The sequence below is a fragment of the Amblyraja radiata genome, unplaced genomic scaffold (genome assembly GCF_010909765.2).
Source record: "Amblyraja radiata isolate CabotCenter1 unplaced genomic scaffold, sAmbRad1.1.pri scaffold_460_ctg1, whole genome shotgun sequence".
In the NCBI taxonomy this organism is placed as follows: domain Eukaryota; kingdom Metazoa; phylum Chordata; class Chondrichthyes; order Rajiformes; family Rajidae; genus Amblyraja; species Amblyraja radiata.
The window spans coordinates 59871-77407 of NW_022630552.1; the positions used below are offsets into that span (position 1 = coordinate 59871).

The 17537-nt window shown below is 45.4% G+C and overlaps 1 long non-coding RNA gene across 1 annotated transcript; it reads left to right on the top strand.

Annotated features, from left to right (window-relative positions):
• LOC116969986 lies at positions 1-14911 on the top strand. The gene is made up of 3 exons (XR_004410983.1): positions 1-86; positions 10437-10442; positions 14850-14911. It is a non-coding gene; the product is annotated as an uncharacterized LOC116969986 (long non-coding RNA).
• Positions 14912-17537: the final 2626 nt, after the last annotated feature.

The following is a 17537-nucleotide window of genomic DNA, read 5'->3' on the forward strand; positions in this document are numbered from 1 at the left end:
GCCAGCAAAGACTGATCAAGGATAGTCTGATGGTCACCAAAGAGGTAGATAGTAGTTCAGCATTGCTCTCTGGTTGTGATAGGATGGTACAGTTACCTGACAACAACTGGGAAATTACCTGCCCTTATTTACTAAATTACAAACGTCGATCCAATTTTGGAAAACACTACCGATGTCCTTAATAGGCAGAATAAATCCCATTAAAATGATTTTTCTTCCACAAATACTGTATTTATTCCAATCAATACCTACATACATACCTAAAAACTTGTTTTTACAAATTGACTCATACATTACAAATTTCATATGGGTCTATAAATCCCATAGAATTCAAAGAAGACATTTATGTAAACCTAAAGAATACGGTGGACTCACACTTCCCACTTTTATGTACTACCATTGGGCAGTGAACATTAAAAATATAATGTACTGGTTGGACAGTTCAACACAACAGGCAGAATGGACAATAATGGAGAAGGAGGATTGTACTCCTTTTAACATAGGAGCGATCCTTTTCTCCCCAATAAAACGGAAGAACATAATATATAAGAGAAACCCGATGATTCACAGCACAATACGAATTTGGAGACAAATAAAATCCTCTCTTAAATGAAGAAATCTTTCGCTTCTCTCACTGATAGCTAACAACTTGGCGTTTAAGCCATCGACCATTGACAAAACGTTTACCCTCTGGGAACGATTAGGAATTAAGACTTGGGATGATTGTATGAAGAGGGAACATTTTTACCATTCCAAGACTTACAGCTTCAATACAATTTGGAAAATAACCAATATTTTAGGTAATTACAAACCCAAAATTATTTGAAAAAACACTCACAAGATTATCAAAATTTGAAGATGGACCTTCTAGAGCAAGGCATGAATAGACAGGCAGAATTGGATCATTTCACATCATATTTTTATAATATTATTTTAAATATTTTAAAGATTCTCTCCCTGTGAGAAGTGCGGAGTGCCAGTGATTACGAGAGATACCGGCAACACAGTGATCTTTGAAAGTGGAGTTGGAGGTCCGGTCAATGTCCGGGTGAAATTGGAGGTCTTGTCGGTCTCCGGGTGAAAGAAGAGGTCTGCACAATCTTCAGGTGGACTTGTGGTTTCTGGTCAGTTCGCGATTTAAATTGCAGGCGTCTCTCAGTCTCTGGGTGAGTCTGGTGAATTTGAGTCCACACGGCTCCAGTCTCAGTGTCTCAGGTGCCCTGTGAGAAGGGCGGAATGTCAGTGATTAAGAGAGATATCGGCAACTTAAAGTGATCTTGACAAACTAAGAGACTGGGAGGGGAGGGGAGCTGGAGAGAAGGCAGGGAATGGGGAGGGAGGGCAGGTCTGGGTGAGGGTGGATGGTAAGGTGCTACAATGTGATGTGCAGAAGGAAGGATGGGGGAGAGATAGAGTTAGGGGGAAAGAGGTGTAAGGAAGGACGGTGCTGGAGTAGCTCAGCGGGTCAGGCAATATCTCTGGAGAAGTTCATGAGTAATAGAAGCACAATTAGGCCATTCGGCCCATCAAGTAGAGTTGAAGCCTAGCAATGCACGAGACCCGGGTTATATTCTCACTACGGGGGAGAGGAATGTAGAGGGAGGGAGGGAATGGAAGGGAGAGGGAGGGAGAGGATGGAGGCAGAATGCTTTCGAGTTTAGACAGATGAGGGGGAACCTCATTGAAACTTGCCAAATAGTGCAAAGCCTGGATAGAGTGGTTGTGGATAGGATGTCCCCATGTGTGGGAGAGTCTAGAACCAGAGAGCATAACCTCAGAATAAAAGGATGGACCTTTAGAAAGCAGATGAGGAGGAATCTCCTTGGTAAGAGGGTGGTGAATCTGTGGAATTAATTGCCACAGAAGGCGTTGGTGGCCAAGTCAATGGTTATTTTACAGGCGGAGATTGACAGATATTTGATATTTGATTAGTAAGGTTGGCAGAGGTTATGGGGAGAAAGCAGGAGAATGGGGATGAGCGGGAAAGATAGATCATCCTTGATAGCATGGTGGAGTGGACTCGGTGAGCCGAATGGCCTACTTCTGCTCCTATGACATGAATGTATGAATGGGTGGAAGGGAGAAATGAGGTGGAGAGAGTGGTGAGGACTGGGGAAGGAGGGACGGCAGAGAGGATAGAGGAGCGGTGGAGATAGGGGAGGGATAGAGATGGGAAAGAGGGGAATCTGGTAGAAGGGGAGTGGGGAGCAGAAAGAGAAGGGAGGGAAGAATTTGTGTCATAAACTACTGCGGTAAATGGGGACAATGAATGAATGAATGAATGATGAATGAATGAATGAATGAATGAATGAATGAATGAATGAATGAATGATTGAATGAGTGAATGAATGATTGAATGAATGAATGAATAATGAATGAATGAATGAATGAATGAATGAATGAATGAATGAATGAATGAATGAATGAATGAATGAATGAAGAAGCTGCCAGAGGTAACTGTAGGCATGGTTACAATTACAGTATTTAAAATACATTTGACCAGGTTCATGGATAGGAGAAGCTTAGAAGGATTTGGGCCAAATGCGGGCAGATGGGACTAGCTGCTTTCGACATCTTGGTGGACATAGATATGGGACCGAAGGGTCTGTTTCCGTGCTGTTTGACATTTTGACTCTCCAATCTCCACCCCCAAATCTCACCTGACAAACACCATGGCCAAGAGTGCTGAACTCACTCAGGACTGCAATGGGACCTTTGGTATAGATAGTAAGGTAACGTGCCTCAACGACAATCAACCAGTGGCACTAACATCCATGGTGATGAAGTGCTTTGGGAGGTTGGTAATGGCACATATCAACTCCCACCTCAACAAGAAACTTGACCCATTACAGTTTGCCTACCACCACAACAGGTCAACGGAGGATGCAATCTCACTGGATCTCCACTCTGCACTTGACCACTTGGACAATAAAAACACAAATGTCAGGATGTTGTTGGTAGATTACAGTGCAGCGTTCAATACCATCATCCCCTCCAAGCTTGTTATGCATTGGTCCCTCTATGCAGGGATTCTCCCCCTCTACATTATGGACCTGGGGAAGAGGGTATTGCACCGAGGTGTTCCCTGCAACCTGTTTCTCTCGTGGTACAAAGACTCGCTGGCCGCCTGCTACTTTTGCGGGCTGGAAGAGTTTGTGTACCACGTGTACATGGAGTGTGTGAGGCAGCAGCCACTGTTTCAATACCTAAAGGGGTTGCTCCTTGCCTTCTGGCTGCATGTTTCACTCACCATCCTCATCTTTGGATACCCTGTGCGTAGGGGAGAGGGTAGGGCTGAAGGTGTCCTGGGTGGGTTGCTCCTGGGCCTGGCCAAGCTGGCCATCCACGAGTCAAGGCGCCAGGCGGTGGAAGGCTTTACAAATGCGCTGCTATTACATCTTTAAGAATCGACTCAAGCAGCTTCCCCACTACCGATGTAAGGCTAACGGTTCTATAATTCCCCGCTTTCTCTCTCCCTCCATGAGTACTCTGGGATGCAAACCATCAGGCCCAGGAGTTTTATCTGACTTCAATCCCAACAGTTTACCTAACACCATTCCCTGACTGACGTGGATTCCCTTCAGTTCTTCCCTCCCACTACATCCTCGGTCCCCTAGTATTTCTGGGAGATTGTTTGTGTCTTCCTTAGTGAAGACAAAACCAAAGTACTTACCAAACCAAACCAAAACCAAAGTACTGGTCTAACATTTCTTTGTTCCCCATTATAAATTCACCTTTTTCTGACTGTAAATGATCTACATTTGTCTACACTAATCTTTTCCTCTTCACTTATCTAATCTGCACCAACCAGCGATGCCTGCACATTAACATTACCCTACTCACACATGAGAGCCATTGTTACATTTATACCAAGCTAATTAACCTACAAACCTGTGCATCTTTGAAATGTGGGAAGAAACTGGAGCACCCGGAGCAAACCCATTCGGACACGGAGAGAATGTACAATTTATGCTTGAACCTGGGTCTCTGGCGTGGTCTCTACCCGCTGCACCGCAGTGCCGCCCAGGATCTCCCCGTTCTGTTATTTCTGATATATATTTATAATCTACTGATCAATTTTTTAAATACATTTGGGTATTTGTTTGTGGGTGTGGATATTGAGGGAAAAACAGGCAATTACAGTGTCATTTCTGGATTCAAAACAGGTTCAGGACAATCTCCTTCTCTCAAGGATATTAGTGAGCAGGTGGATAGTTACGTTCAGTAGAAACAAAGAACTGCAAGTGCTGCTTTATACCAAATATAGATACAAAATGCTAGAGTCACTCAGCGGGTCAGGCAGCCTGTCTGGAGAAAAGGGATGGGTGATGTTTCGGGTTGGAAACCATCGTCACTCAATCTGAAAAGAATTACGTTCAGTCTGATCATTACTATTCAGTCTGGCATTTTTTTTAGGTAAATGACAATTTATTTAATTACTTGAATTGAACTTCTCCATCTGCTAGGTTGAGATTTAAACTCATGTCGTTGATTTAATCCTCTGGAACACTAGCTTCCAGTCCAGTAACTTATCTGGAAGAAGACAATATGAGTGTGTGAGTGTGCGAGTGTGTGAGTGTGTGAGTGAGTGTGTGTCTGAGTGCGAGTGTGTGAGTGAGTGAGTGTGTGAGTGTGCGAGTGTGCGAGTGTGTGAGTGAGTGAGTGAGTGTGCGAGTGGGTGAGTGTGCGAGTGAGTGTGCGAGTGTGCGAGTGAGTGAGTGTGCGAGTGAGGGAGTGAGTGAGTGAGTGTGTGTGTGAGTGTGTGAGTGAGTGTGTGAGTGTGCGAGTGAGTGAGTGTGTGAGTGTGTGAGTGAGTGTGTGTGTGAGTGAGTGAGTGTGCGAGTGAGTGAGTGAGTGAGTGTGTGAGTGTGTGAGTGAGTGAGTGAGTGAGTGAGTGAGTGAGTGAGTGAGTGAGTGAGTGAGTGAGTGAGTGAGTGAGTGAGTGAGTGAGTGAGTGAGTGAGTGAGTGAGTGAGTGTGTGAGTCAGTGAGCAGGCCCGTACGAAGCTTTCCAAAAAGGGGGGTGGCATGACAGGATTTAAAAAATGTAATGTGAAATAATGTGTGCGCTGCGCACATCACGAACGCGAAGCGTGAAGTCCCTCGATGCCAGGCCCTCAAGCGGGCCCTGGAAGCTCTGGGGTTTTAGATGCTCTCTGATGCATTCTGATCCTTATTTTGGAGCATTTTTGCCCCAAATTTATGACCAAAATTTCAGTAATTAGCAGGAATCTGAGAGGTAGCTTTTTCACACAAAGGGTGCTGGGTGTATGGAACGAGCTGCCAGAGGAGGCAGTTAAGGCTGGGACTATCCTAATGTTTAAGAGACATTTGGACACGTTTAGATGGATATGGGCCAAACGCGTGTGAGTGGGACTAGTTTAGATGGGACATGTTGGGCGGTGTGGGCAAGTTGGGCTGAAGGGCCTGTTTCCACACTGCATCATTCTATGACTAAAAAGTGAAGAAGAAAAATGCATGTAGATAAGTAGAGCAAATTTGAAAGAGGAGTGAAATGTAAAGGCAGAGAGAGGTTTATGGGTGGAAAGGAACATAGGAAAGGAGGGGGCAGAGTCGGCTTGGGCAGATGGGTGAAGGGAAAATAGACACAAAGTGCTGGAGTAACTCAGTGGGTCAGGCAGCATCTGCGGAGAATATGAATAGGTGACGTTTCACAGAATGTTGGAATAACTCAGCGGGTCAGGCAGCATATCTGGAGAACATGGATAGATGACATGTCACAGAGAGCTGGAGTAACTCAGTGAGTCAGGCAGCATCTCTGGAAAAAAGGTATAGATTTTATTTCGGATCAAGACAGTTTTTCAGTAATATTCCTGATTTGCCATGCATAGACATTCTTGAATGTTACCCAAACCATCGCTACTTTGTTACAGTGCTTGCCCTCTCCTATAACGTCTCTGCTGCCTTGGGTGATGCAGGACCGGACACAAGCTTTGGGACACGGTGTGAAGCTGTTGCCGTCTGTCCCAGCCTGGTAAAAACCTGGATGGAGTGGATGTGGAGAGGATGTTTCCACTAGTGGGAGAGTCTAGGAACAGTGGCCACAGCCTCAGAATTAAAAGACATTCCTTTAGGAAGGAGATGAGCAGGAATTTCTTAAGTCAGAGGGTGGTGAACTGTGGAATTCATTGCCACAGATAGTTGTGGAGGTCAAGTTAATGGACATTTTTCAGGAGGAGACTGATAGATTCTTGATTGATACGGGTGTCAGAGGTAATGGGGAGAAGGCAGGAGAATGGGTTTGAGAGGGAAAGATAGGGTCATAGAGTGATACAGTGTGGAAACAGGCCCTTCGGCCCAGCATGTCCCATCTGCACTAGTCCCACCTGCCCACGTTTGATCCATATCCCTCCGAACCAGCCTATCCATGTACCTGTCTAACTGTTTCTTAAATGTTGCGATAGTCCCCGCCTCAACTACCTCCTCTGGCAGCTTGTTCCATACACCTACCACCCTTTGTGTAAAAAACATACTCCACAGATTCCTATTAAATCGTTTGCCCTTCACCTTAAACTTATGTCCTCTGCTCCACGATTCACTTACTCTGGGCAAAAGACTCAACCATATATATTCAAATCATGATTTTATACACCTCTATTAGATCATCCCTCATTCTCCTGTGCTCCATGAAATAGAGTCCCTGCCTACTCAACCTCTCCCTATAACGCTGGCCCTCTAGTCCTGGCAACATCCTCGTAAATCTTCACTGTACCCTTTCCAGTTTGATGACATCTTTCCTATAACATGGTGCCCAGAACTGAATACAATACTCTGAATGCGGCCTCACCAACTTCTTATGCAACTGCAACATGACCTCCCAACCTCTATACTCAGCCTGGCCCGCTGAGTTACTCCAGCACTCTGTGAAACGTCACAGAACAGGGCAAGTTTAGCAAGTTTGCTGATGATACAGAAGTGAGTGCTTTTGCATATAGTGAAGATGGTTGTGAATTAGCCAGGTGGGCAGAGGAATGGTTGATGGTTGCATGGTTCCTTGAAGGTTGTGTCGCAGGTATATCAGGTGGTCAAAATGTATTTTGGCACTGGCCTTCATCAGTCAGAGTATTGAGTATAGAAGTTGGGAGGTCATGTTGCAGTTGTATAAGACGTTGGTGAGACCGCATTTAGAATATTGTGTTCAGTTCTGGGCACCATGTTATAGGAAAGATGTCAAACTGAAAAGAGTACAAAGATCCCCATCCTGGATGTCCAATCAGGGTTGTGTTGTCCGCAAACTTGAGAAGCTTGACAGAGGTGTCTGTGGATGTGCAGTCATTGGTGTGGCGAGAGTAGAGGAGAGGGGAGAGTACGCATCTTGCGGTGCTCCTATGCTGGACGTTTGCGGGTCTGAGATATGCTTTCCTGTCTCACATGCTGCTTCCTGTCTGTCAGAAAGCTGGTGATCCACCGACAGAGGGGTTCAGGCATAGTCAACTCAGAAGGTTTGGAGCGTAGCAGCTCTGGCACAATGGTGTTGAATGCAGAGCTAAAATCAACAAAACAAAATCCTCGCATAGGCCCCCGGCAGTCTAGGTGCTGGAGGATGAAGTGCAGGCTGCGTCATCCACAGATCTATTGACCCAATATGCAAACTGCAGGGGGTCCAGCAGAGGGATTGTGATATTTTTCAGTTTGGCCAGCACAAGCCTGTCAACGGTCTTCATGACAACAGAGGTCAGTGCGACAAGCCTGTAGTCATTAAGTCCAGTAATCCTTACCTTTTTGGGTACAGGGACAATAGTGGTGACTTTGAAGCAGGCATCTCTGCAGGTACTGGTTAAAAATGAGTAATTGGGTGTGATATGTTGGTTGGGGTGGGAAAGGGTCCACTCTTTTCATACTGGACTCTTGCCTTAAGTAGGTGTGAAGTGATGAATGGGAAGGAGAGGGTGCAGGGTCCATTCTTTGCAGACTGGGGTCTGGCTGTGTTTGTTGGGGAAGGGGTACCAGGGTTACGTTTCTGATTTTCAAACCTGCTGTAAAACTTATTCAGGTTGTTCGTCAGCTGACGATTGTTCAAAGAGCGGGGGGCTTTCCTCTTATAGCTGGTGATTTCTTGCATGCGCTTCCAAACTGAAGAAGAGTCACTAGCTGAGAACTTACTCTTCAACTTCTCAGAGTACCTTTCCTTGGCAGCTCTGATTCCGCTTCTCAGCTCTTTATCGATTAGGCTATCTTTTAGCTCTTTAACGATTAGGCTATTGGCTTGACGCATATTTGCCCCCCCCCCCCGATCTCGAAATGGAAATGTTACATCTGTATATAATGATTCCATTAAAATGTACATTTATGTCACATACAATGGAATTCATATGTTTCAGTATTGTTATCAAGGAAAAGAAAGCGGTTCGAATTGTTTGACATCATTTGATATTGTTTAAAATTATTCAGCAGTGGTGGCGTGGGCCCAGTGTGGTGGCGTGGGCCCAGTGTGGTGGCGTGGGCCCAGTTGGGTTGGCGTGGGCCAGTGGGTGTGGCGTGGGGGGAAGATGGCTTGGCCCCCAGGCTGGCCGTTGGTGAGGCTTCGATGCCGCGGATGGACGCGCTGGACCGGGCGGGCAGACACCGCACTCCGCCCCCCCCCCGCCCCCCCTGGGCCCGTTCGAACCGAGGATAAAAAACAGACTTCCCCTCCTGCAACGCAATATTCCACTACTTACCTGGAGTAGATGACACGAGGCATCGAGCTCTATGTGTGGGGTACAAATCACAGTCTGATCCTGCCCGGGCCCACTACACACGCGTGGAGTGACTGCGTCATTTTGTGTCGTTTCCCCAACTGCGCGGGCGCGGATGGTCGCATTTTTTTCTCCAAAATCATCCAGCAGCCGGCACCAGAATTTCGGGAGCTTTTCCGATAAAGTGGAAAATGATTTTTTTTCCCTTTTTTTTTTCCCCCGAATTTTTTATTTATTTTTTTCCTAAGGATTTGTTCTTATTCTGTGGGGGAAAAGGGGGGTGCGGTCGCACTCAATGCACCCCCCCCTTCGGACGGCCATGCCCTATACTTCCTCCCTCGACTCTTCCCAGGGACCCTGGCAGTCCTTTCAGGTTACACAGAGATTCGCTTGCACCTCATCCAACCTCATCTACTGTATCCGTTGCTCAAGATGTGGTATCTTATACATCGGCGAGACCAAACGCAGACTGGGCGATCGTTTCACGGAACACCTTCGCTCAGCCAGCCTGAACCTACCTGATCTCCCGGTTGCTGAACACTTTAATTCTCCTTACCATTCATAAACAGACCTTCCTGTCCTAAGTCTCCTCCATTGTCAGAGTGAGGCTAAATGCATCTCATATTTCGCTTGGGCAGCTTACAGCCTAGTGGTATGATACTGATTTCTCTCACTTCAGGTAGCCCCTGGCATTCCCTCTCTCTCTATCCCTCCCCCACCCAAGTCGCTCTAGCTTCTCGTTTTCACCCGACAAACAGCTAACAATGGCCTGTTTCCTTTATCATTGTTACGTTTTGCATATCTTTCATTCATTAGTCTTTGTCTCTCCACATCACCGTCTATAACTCTTGTTTGCCTTATCGCTAACCAGTCTGAAGAAGGGTCTCGACCCGAAATGTCACCCTTTCCTTCTCTCCAGAGATGCTGCCTGTCCCGCTGAGTTAAGCTTTTTGTGTCTATCTTCGGTTTAAAACAGCATCTGCTGTTCCTTCCTACACAGTTAGATGGTTACATGGATAGAGCAGGTTTGGAGGGATATGGGGGGGAAGTGTGGGCAGGTGGGACTAGTATAGCTGGGACATGTTGGGCAGTGTGGGCAAGTTGGGCTGAAGGGCCTGTTTCCATGCTGTATCACCCTATGACTCTATGACTCTCTCCCATGAGAGTTCTGCACCATCCTCTCTCTGTGATTTCTCCTGCTCTCCGTCTCTATTTTTACCATTTCTTTCTTTCCTTTCTTCTATATCTCTCTATGTCACCATCTATACCTCTCCTTTCCATCTCCCCTGATTCTCAGCCTGAAGAAGGGTCTCGACCTGAAACCTCATCCATTCCTTCTCTCCAGAGATGCAGCCGGACCCGCTGAGTTACTCCAGCATAATTTGTCTATCTCCGGGATTGGACGGTTGGGATGCACTGACTGGAATCATTACATGAAACCAACACTGACTGGGGATTAGATGCAGCAACATTCTCCACACAGATCATCTCCCAAGATATCTACACTCATTCCTCAACTCACTGTGATATGGGTTTGATGCCAACATTCATTACCAGGGATAAAGAATCGTTTAAAGGTTCAAATGGAAATCGGAATATATATGTCTAAATATGACACAGAAGGCTGTGGAGGCCGTCAATTGATATTGTTTAAGGCAGGGAAAGATAGATTCTTGATTAGTACGGTTGTCAGGGGTTATGGGGAGAAGGCGGGGGTGGGGGGGGGTAAAACAATCAGATTAATGTGGCGGAGAGCTTAGTATAGTTTGATTTAGTTTAGATATACATCATGGAAACAGGCCCTTCAGCCCACATATACATCATGGAAACAGGCCCTTCAGCCCACATATACATCATGGAAACAGGCCCTTCAGCCCACATATACATCATGGAAACAGGCCCTTCAGCCCACATATACATCATGGAAACAGGCCCTTCAGCCCACATATACATCATGGAAACAGGCCCTTCAGCCCACATATACATCATGGAAACAGGCCCTTCAGCCCACATATACATCATGGAAACAGGCCCTTCAGCCCACATATACATCATGGAAACAGGCCCTTCAACCCACATATACATCATGGAAACAGGCCCTTCAGCCCACATATACATCATGGAAACAGGCCCTTCAGCCCACATATACATCATGGAAACAGGCCCTTCAGCCCACATATACATCATGGAAACAGGCCCTTCAGCCCACCATTGAAGTGAAAGGTTTCAACTGTTTGAAATTCGAGCATAAGTGTATGACTTCCCAGTGCCAACACCCTGCTTTCCAACTGTCCCCTCGATAGCTGCCACACGTTCAACAAGCAAGGCTGGCTATGATTTCATGAAGTCCCTCCGCAGATTTGAAGGACTCAAGTACTTACACTTGGTGGACGCAAAAAGCTGGACTAACTAATCCAGAACAAGGGGTCACAGTTTAAAGATAAGGGGGAAGTCTTTTAGGACCGAGATAGAAAAACAATTTTCACACAGAGAGTGGTGAATCTGTGGAATTCTCTGCCTCAGAAGGTAGTTGAGGGCAGTTCATTGGTTATATTTAAGAGGGAGTTAAATGTGGCTAAAGGGATCAGGAGATATGGAGAGAAGGCAGGTACAGGATACTGAGTTGGATGATCAGCCATGATCATATTGAATGGAGGTGCAGGCTCGAAGGGCCGAATGGCCTACTCCTGCACCTATTTTCTATGTTTCTATGTTTCTACGGCAGCATCTCTGGAGAGAAGGAACGGGTGAGGTGTCGGGTCAAGACCCTTTTTCAGACTGAGAGTCAGGGAATAGGGAAACGAGATATATATAGACGGTGATGTAGAGAGAGATATAGTGTAGGAAGGAACTGCAGATGCTGGTTTAAACTGAAGATAGACACAAACAGCTGGAGTAACTCAGCGGGACAAGGCAGCGCCTATGGAGAGAAGGAATGGGTGATGTTTCGGGTCGAGACCCTTCTTCAGATTTATACACTTGACACACTGTTACACTTATACACAGAAATAAAACACTTGCTCCTTGATGTGACCATTTAAACGGACCACTCGTGCCCACTGATGCTGGTTTAGTTTAGTTTAGTTACAGCGTGGAAACAGGCTCTTCGGCCCACCGAGTCTGCACCGACCAGCGATCGCCGCACACTAACACTGTCCGACACACACTAGGGACAATTAAAAAAAGACATTTATACCAAGCCAATTAACCTATAAACTGCACATCTTTGGAGTGAGTGAGGAAACTGAAGATCTCGGAGAAAACCCACGCAGGTCACGGGGAGAACGTACAAACTCCGCACAGACAGCACCCAGGATCAAACACGGGTCTCTGATGCTGTGAGGCAGCATTCCTAGTAATCCCATGTTCTCCACGCGGGCGTTATCATTTTCATATCAAAGAGTACACATTGTAATCATCGGCAAGCATACACACACTGCTGGATTTCCAATGCAAGGAACGTCATTGCTTTGCGGGTTCAACTAGTTAGACTAAGGACCATTTGTTCACGTTAAGAGTTAGTTGTTGTTCAGTTCAATTTATTTCAGTTTAGTTTATTGTCACGTGTATCGAGGTACAGTGAAATGCTTTTTGTAGCGTGCTATCCAGTCAGCCGAAAGACAATACAGGATTACAATCGAGCTGTTTACAGTGTATAGATACATGATAAGGGAATAATGTTTAGTGCAAGGTAAAGTCTGATCAAGGATAGTCCGAGGACCACCAAAGAGGTAGATAATAGTTCGGCACTGCTCTCTGGTTGTGGGAGGATACATAGATACATAAACAATAGGTACAGCAGCAGGCCATTCGGCCCTTCGAGCCAGACCGCCATTCAATGTGACCAGGGTATCATCCACAACCAGTACCCCATTCCTGCCCTCTCCCCATATCCCTTGATTCCGCTAGCTCTAAGAATGCCCAGTGAAATGGCCTGCATTCCCTTCTGAGGCAGAGAATTCCACAAATTCACAACTCTCTGGATGAAAAAGTTTTTCCTCATCTCAGTTCTAAATGGCCTACCCCTTATTCTTAAACTGTGGCCCCTGGTTTTGAACTCCCCCAACATCGGGAACATATTTCCTGCATTTAGCGTGTCCAAACCCTTAATAATTTTATGTTTCTGTAAGACACCCTCTGATCCTTCTAAATTCAAGTGAATACAAGCTCAGTTGCTCCATTCTTTCATCATATGACAGTCCCGTCATCCCAGGAATTAAGCTTGCAAACCTATGCTGCACTCCCTGAATTGCAAGAATGTCCTTCCTCAAATTAGGAGACCAAAACTGCACACAATACTCAAGGTGTGGTCTCACCAGAGTGCAGAAGGACATCTTTGCTCCTATATTCAAATCCTCTCGTTATGAAGGCCAACATGCCATTAGCTTTCTTCACTGCCTGCTGTACCTGTATGCTTACTTTCAGTGTCATGCACAGACACCCAAGTGTTGTTGCACCTCCCCTTTTCCTAATCTGACACCATTCAGATAATAATCTGTCTTCTTGTTCTTGCCACCAAAGTGGATAAACTCACATTTATCCACATTATGCTGCATCTGCCATGCATCTGCCCACTCACCCAACCTGTCCAAGTCATCCTGCATCCTCATAGCATCCTCTTCACTGTTCACGCTGCCACCCATCTTTGTGTCATCTGCAAATTTGCTAATGTTACTTTTAATTCCTTCATCTAAATCAATAATTTATATTGTAAATATCTGCGTTCCCAGCACCAAGCCTTGCGACACCTCACGAGCAAAGATCCTATAGCGGAGCAAGATAGACCACTCCTGCAAAATCCAATGGACTGATGTGTAGTACACAACACAGCCCACTAGTCACTGCCTGCCATTCTGAAAGGGACCCGTTAATCCCTACTCTTTGTTTCCTGTCTGCCAACCAATTTTCTGTCCATGTCAATACCCTAACCCCAATACCATGTGCTCTAATTTTGCAAACTAATCTCCTGTGTGGGATCATATCAAAAGCTTTCTGATAGTCCAGGTACACTACATCCACAGGATTTATTTATTTATTTTATTTATTTAATTCTTATTTCGAACAGAATAAAAGAATAAAAAGCAAGTGTGAAACAGCATACAAAAAACAAAACAAGAATATTTATCAAGTGTCATAAACAATATCTATAAATAAATGAAATCGTATGAGTCCGAAAAGGAGCAGGAAGAAGCCAAAGCTTATTAATTCCCACCCCTTATTCAACTGCTTATAATGATCTTATACAAATTTAGCAGCTATATGTACACCATATGTACACCAGTAGCTGTATGTACACCAAATTATTTACATTTATACACTAATCAAATATTTACAAAGCCATACAAGAAAGAGAGAAAAAAAGAAAAAAGAAAAGAAAAAACCCTCATATACTATACAGTATCTTAGTCATATATACAACCCATCACCCTATAATCACCCTTCCCAATACAATCAGTATAACAAATATCCCACTCACAATCACCTATCCTCATCCTAATATCCTTTTAAACAAGTGTTTTTGTACATCTTTTTAAACTGAATTATGCTTGTGCTAAGTTTTATCTCCTGTCACAGACCATTCCACAAATTCACACCACAGATTGCTATGCACATACATTTAAGAGTTGTTCTGACATTGAGTTTTTTAAATTATGTTCCCCTCTCAAATTATACCCACCCTGTCTTTCAATAAACAGTTTTTGTATATTTCTTGGAAGTAAATTATTTCTTGCTTTGTACATGATTTGCGCAGTCTTAAATTTAACCAGATCGGTGAACTTCAGTGTATGTGACTTTAAGAATAATAAATTGGTATGTTGAAGATATCAAACGTTATTGATAATTCTTATTGCTCTTTTTTGTAATGTGCATAACGGCTGTAAGTTGGTTTTGTAGGTGTTACCCCATATCTCCACACAGTAACTCAGATATGGCAATGTGAGTGTACTATACAGAGTATGTAATAATTTGTGGTCCAGAATGTGTCTTGATTTTCCCAATATTGCTACAGACTTTGCCAGTTTTGCTTTGACATGGTTTATATGTGGTTTCCAGCAGATTTTGTGGTCTAAGATCACACCAAGAAATGTATTTTCATATACTCTTTCTATACTTATGTTATCTATTTTCAATTGTACTCAGGATGGTTGAGTTGCCTGATAACAGCTGGGAAGAAACTGCCCCTGAAGCTGGAGGCGTGTGTTTTCACACTTCCATACCTTTTGCCTGATGGGAGAATGTTAAATATTTAACACTGGAAGAGAACTAGCTTGTCTCTATCTTCACTGAAGACCCGACTCCAGTGAATACACATCACCAGATTAAATATTAAACATGTAAGTAGGAACCGCAGGTGCTGGTTTACAAGGAAGATAGACACAAAGCGCCAGAGTAACTCAGTGGGTCAGGTAGCATCCCTGGAGAGAAGGAACTGGTGACGTTTCGGGTTGAGACCCATCTTCAGACCTGCAGAGTCCCGACCTCGCCCCTAATGAAGACTCATAAATTGATGTTCAATAGTGATAAGAACACAATTAGGCCATTCGGCCCATCAAGTCTACTCCGCCATTCAATTGTGGTCGATCCACCTCTCCCTCTCAACCCCATTCTCCTGCCTTCTCCCCATAGCCCTAGATGACCCGAAAAGTTGCCTGTTCCTTTTCTCCAGAGATGCTGCCTGACCCGCTGAGTTACTCCACCATTTTGTGTCTATCTTCACCAGTTTAAACCACGGGGCAGGTTAATTTTTCACACGGGCGGCTAGGGGTGGTGATAGAAATAGATGCAATCATGTTTTTTGTAAGAGGCATTTAGTTAGATATGGATTGGAGGCATAATGGATTATGTACAGGCAGTTAGTTTCATAAGTTCTATGAGAAGAATAAGGATATTCGGCCCATCAACTCTACTCTGCCACTCAATCATGGCTAATCTATCTTTCCCTCTCAATACCCAATCTCCTGCCTTCCCCCCATAACTCCTGACACCCGTGCTAAATATCCATTGACTTGGCCTCCACAGACGTCTGCTGTCATACTATCCAGCACATATACGGTGGGCCGAAGGGCTTGTTCCTGTGCTGTAATATGGTGAATTCTCCGTGGATTGTCACCGTGTCGTGGTGGAGAAGCTTGTGTGGTCTTGAGATCCTGAGAGCAATGCCGTCTGGAGCTATGCTCCTAGTAGGGCCACCCATGGCGGTAAGGTCGAGAGGGAGGTCTCTGACAAAGAGCAATCCAAACAAGACCACAATGGTGGAACAGGCGGAGGATGATGGCTGACCTTAGTGGAGTGTCACAACGGCTGGGAAGGCAGATGAAGGCAGCAGCAGAAAAGGGTCTCCGGTCGTCTTGGACTCCATGCCAATAGATCCTGACCCAGATCTGTCAAGGACCGTGTGGTGGTCGAATGGCCTACTGCTGCACCTATTGTCTATGTTACTATAGGCTCTATCCCCTCTCCCAATTCCTCCGTCTACGCCGCATGTGCGCTCAAGATGAAGTTGTCCATACCAGGACATCTGAGATGTCCTCATTCTTTAGGGGACAAGGGTTCCCCTCTCCCATCATAGATGAGGCCCTCACTCGTGTCTCCTTGGTACCTTGCAGCACTGCCCTTGCTCCCCCTACCCCTAGTGCTCACCTTTCACCCCATCAGCCATTGCATACAGTACATAATCCTCCGAAATGTCCCCCTCCTCCAACAGGTTCCCACCACTAGCCACATTTTCCCATCTCCACCCCTTTCCGCCTTCCGCAGAGACCATTCCCTCCGCAACTCCCTGGTTAACTCATCCCTTCCCACCCAAAGCACCACCTCTTTAGGTACCTTTCCCTGCACTGCAGAAGATGCAACACCTGTCCCTATTCCTCCTCCCTCGACTCTGTCCAGGGACCCCAACAGTTCTTTCAGGCTAGGCAGAGGTTCACTTGCACCTCCTCCAACCTCATCTACTGTATCTATGTTCAAGATGTAGACTCTTATACATCGGCGAGGCCAAACGTAGATTGAGCCATCATTTCACTGAACACCTTCGTTCAGTCCGCCTGAACCGACCCGATTGCTAAACACTTCAATTATCCTTCCCATTCCCACACAGACCTTTCTGTCCTCGGTCTTCTCCATTGTCAGAGTGAGGCTGAACACAAATTGGAGGAACAGCATCTCATATTTCGCTTGGGCAGCTGACAGCCCAGGGGTATGAATTTTCATTACTCTAACTTCAGGTAGCCCCGGCATTCCCTCTCTCTATCCCTCCCCCACCCAAGTCACACTAGCTTCCCGTTTTCACCTAACAAACAGCTAACTGTTTCCTTTATCTACGTTACTTTTTTGCATATCTTTCACTCATTTGTTCTATATCTCGCAACATCATTGCCAATACCTCACGTTTCCCTTATTCCTAACCAGTCTCTAGAAAGGACCTCGGCCCGAAATGTCACCCAAGTGGGACAGGCCCTTACTCCAGCTTTTTGTGTCTACCGTCTGACCCAATATGCTTCTCTGTCTATCGATTATACCATTTAACTCAAACTAATTATCTAATCCTTGACCAGTTCAATCATCACCCTGAATGGTCTCTGGGTACATTAATTCGAAACTCGGTGGAGCCAGTTTCTTTATTGGTCCCAATGTGGAGCCAAGTGTCCAATGTGGAACCAAGTGGGGAAACAGGCCCTTCGGCCCATCGAGACCGTACCGACCAGCAATCACTTATACACTAGCACTAACCTACATACTAGTTTAGAGATACAGTGCGGAAACAGACCCTTCGGCCCATCGAGACCGTACCGACCAGCAATCACATACACTAGCACCAACCTACATACTAGTTTAGTTT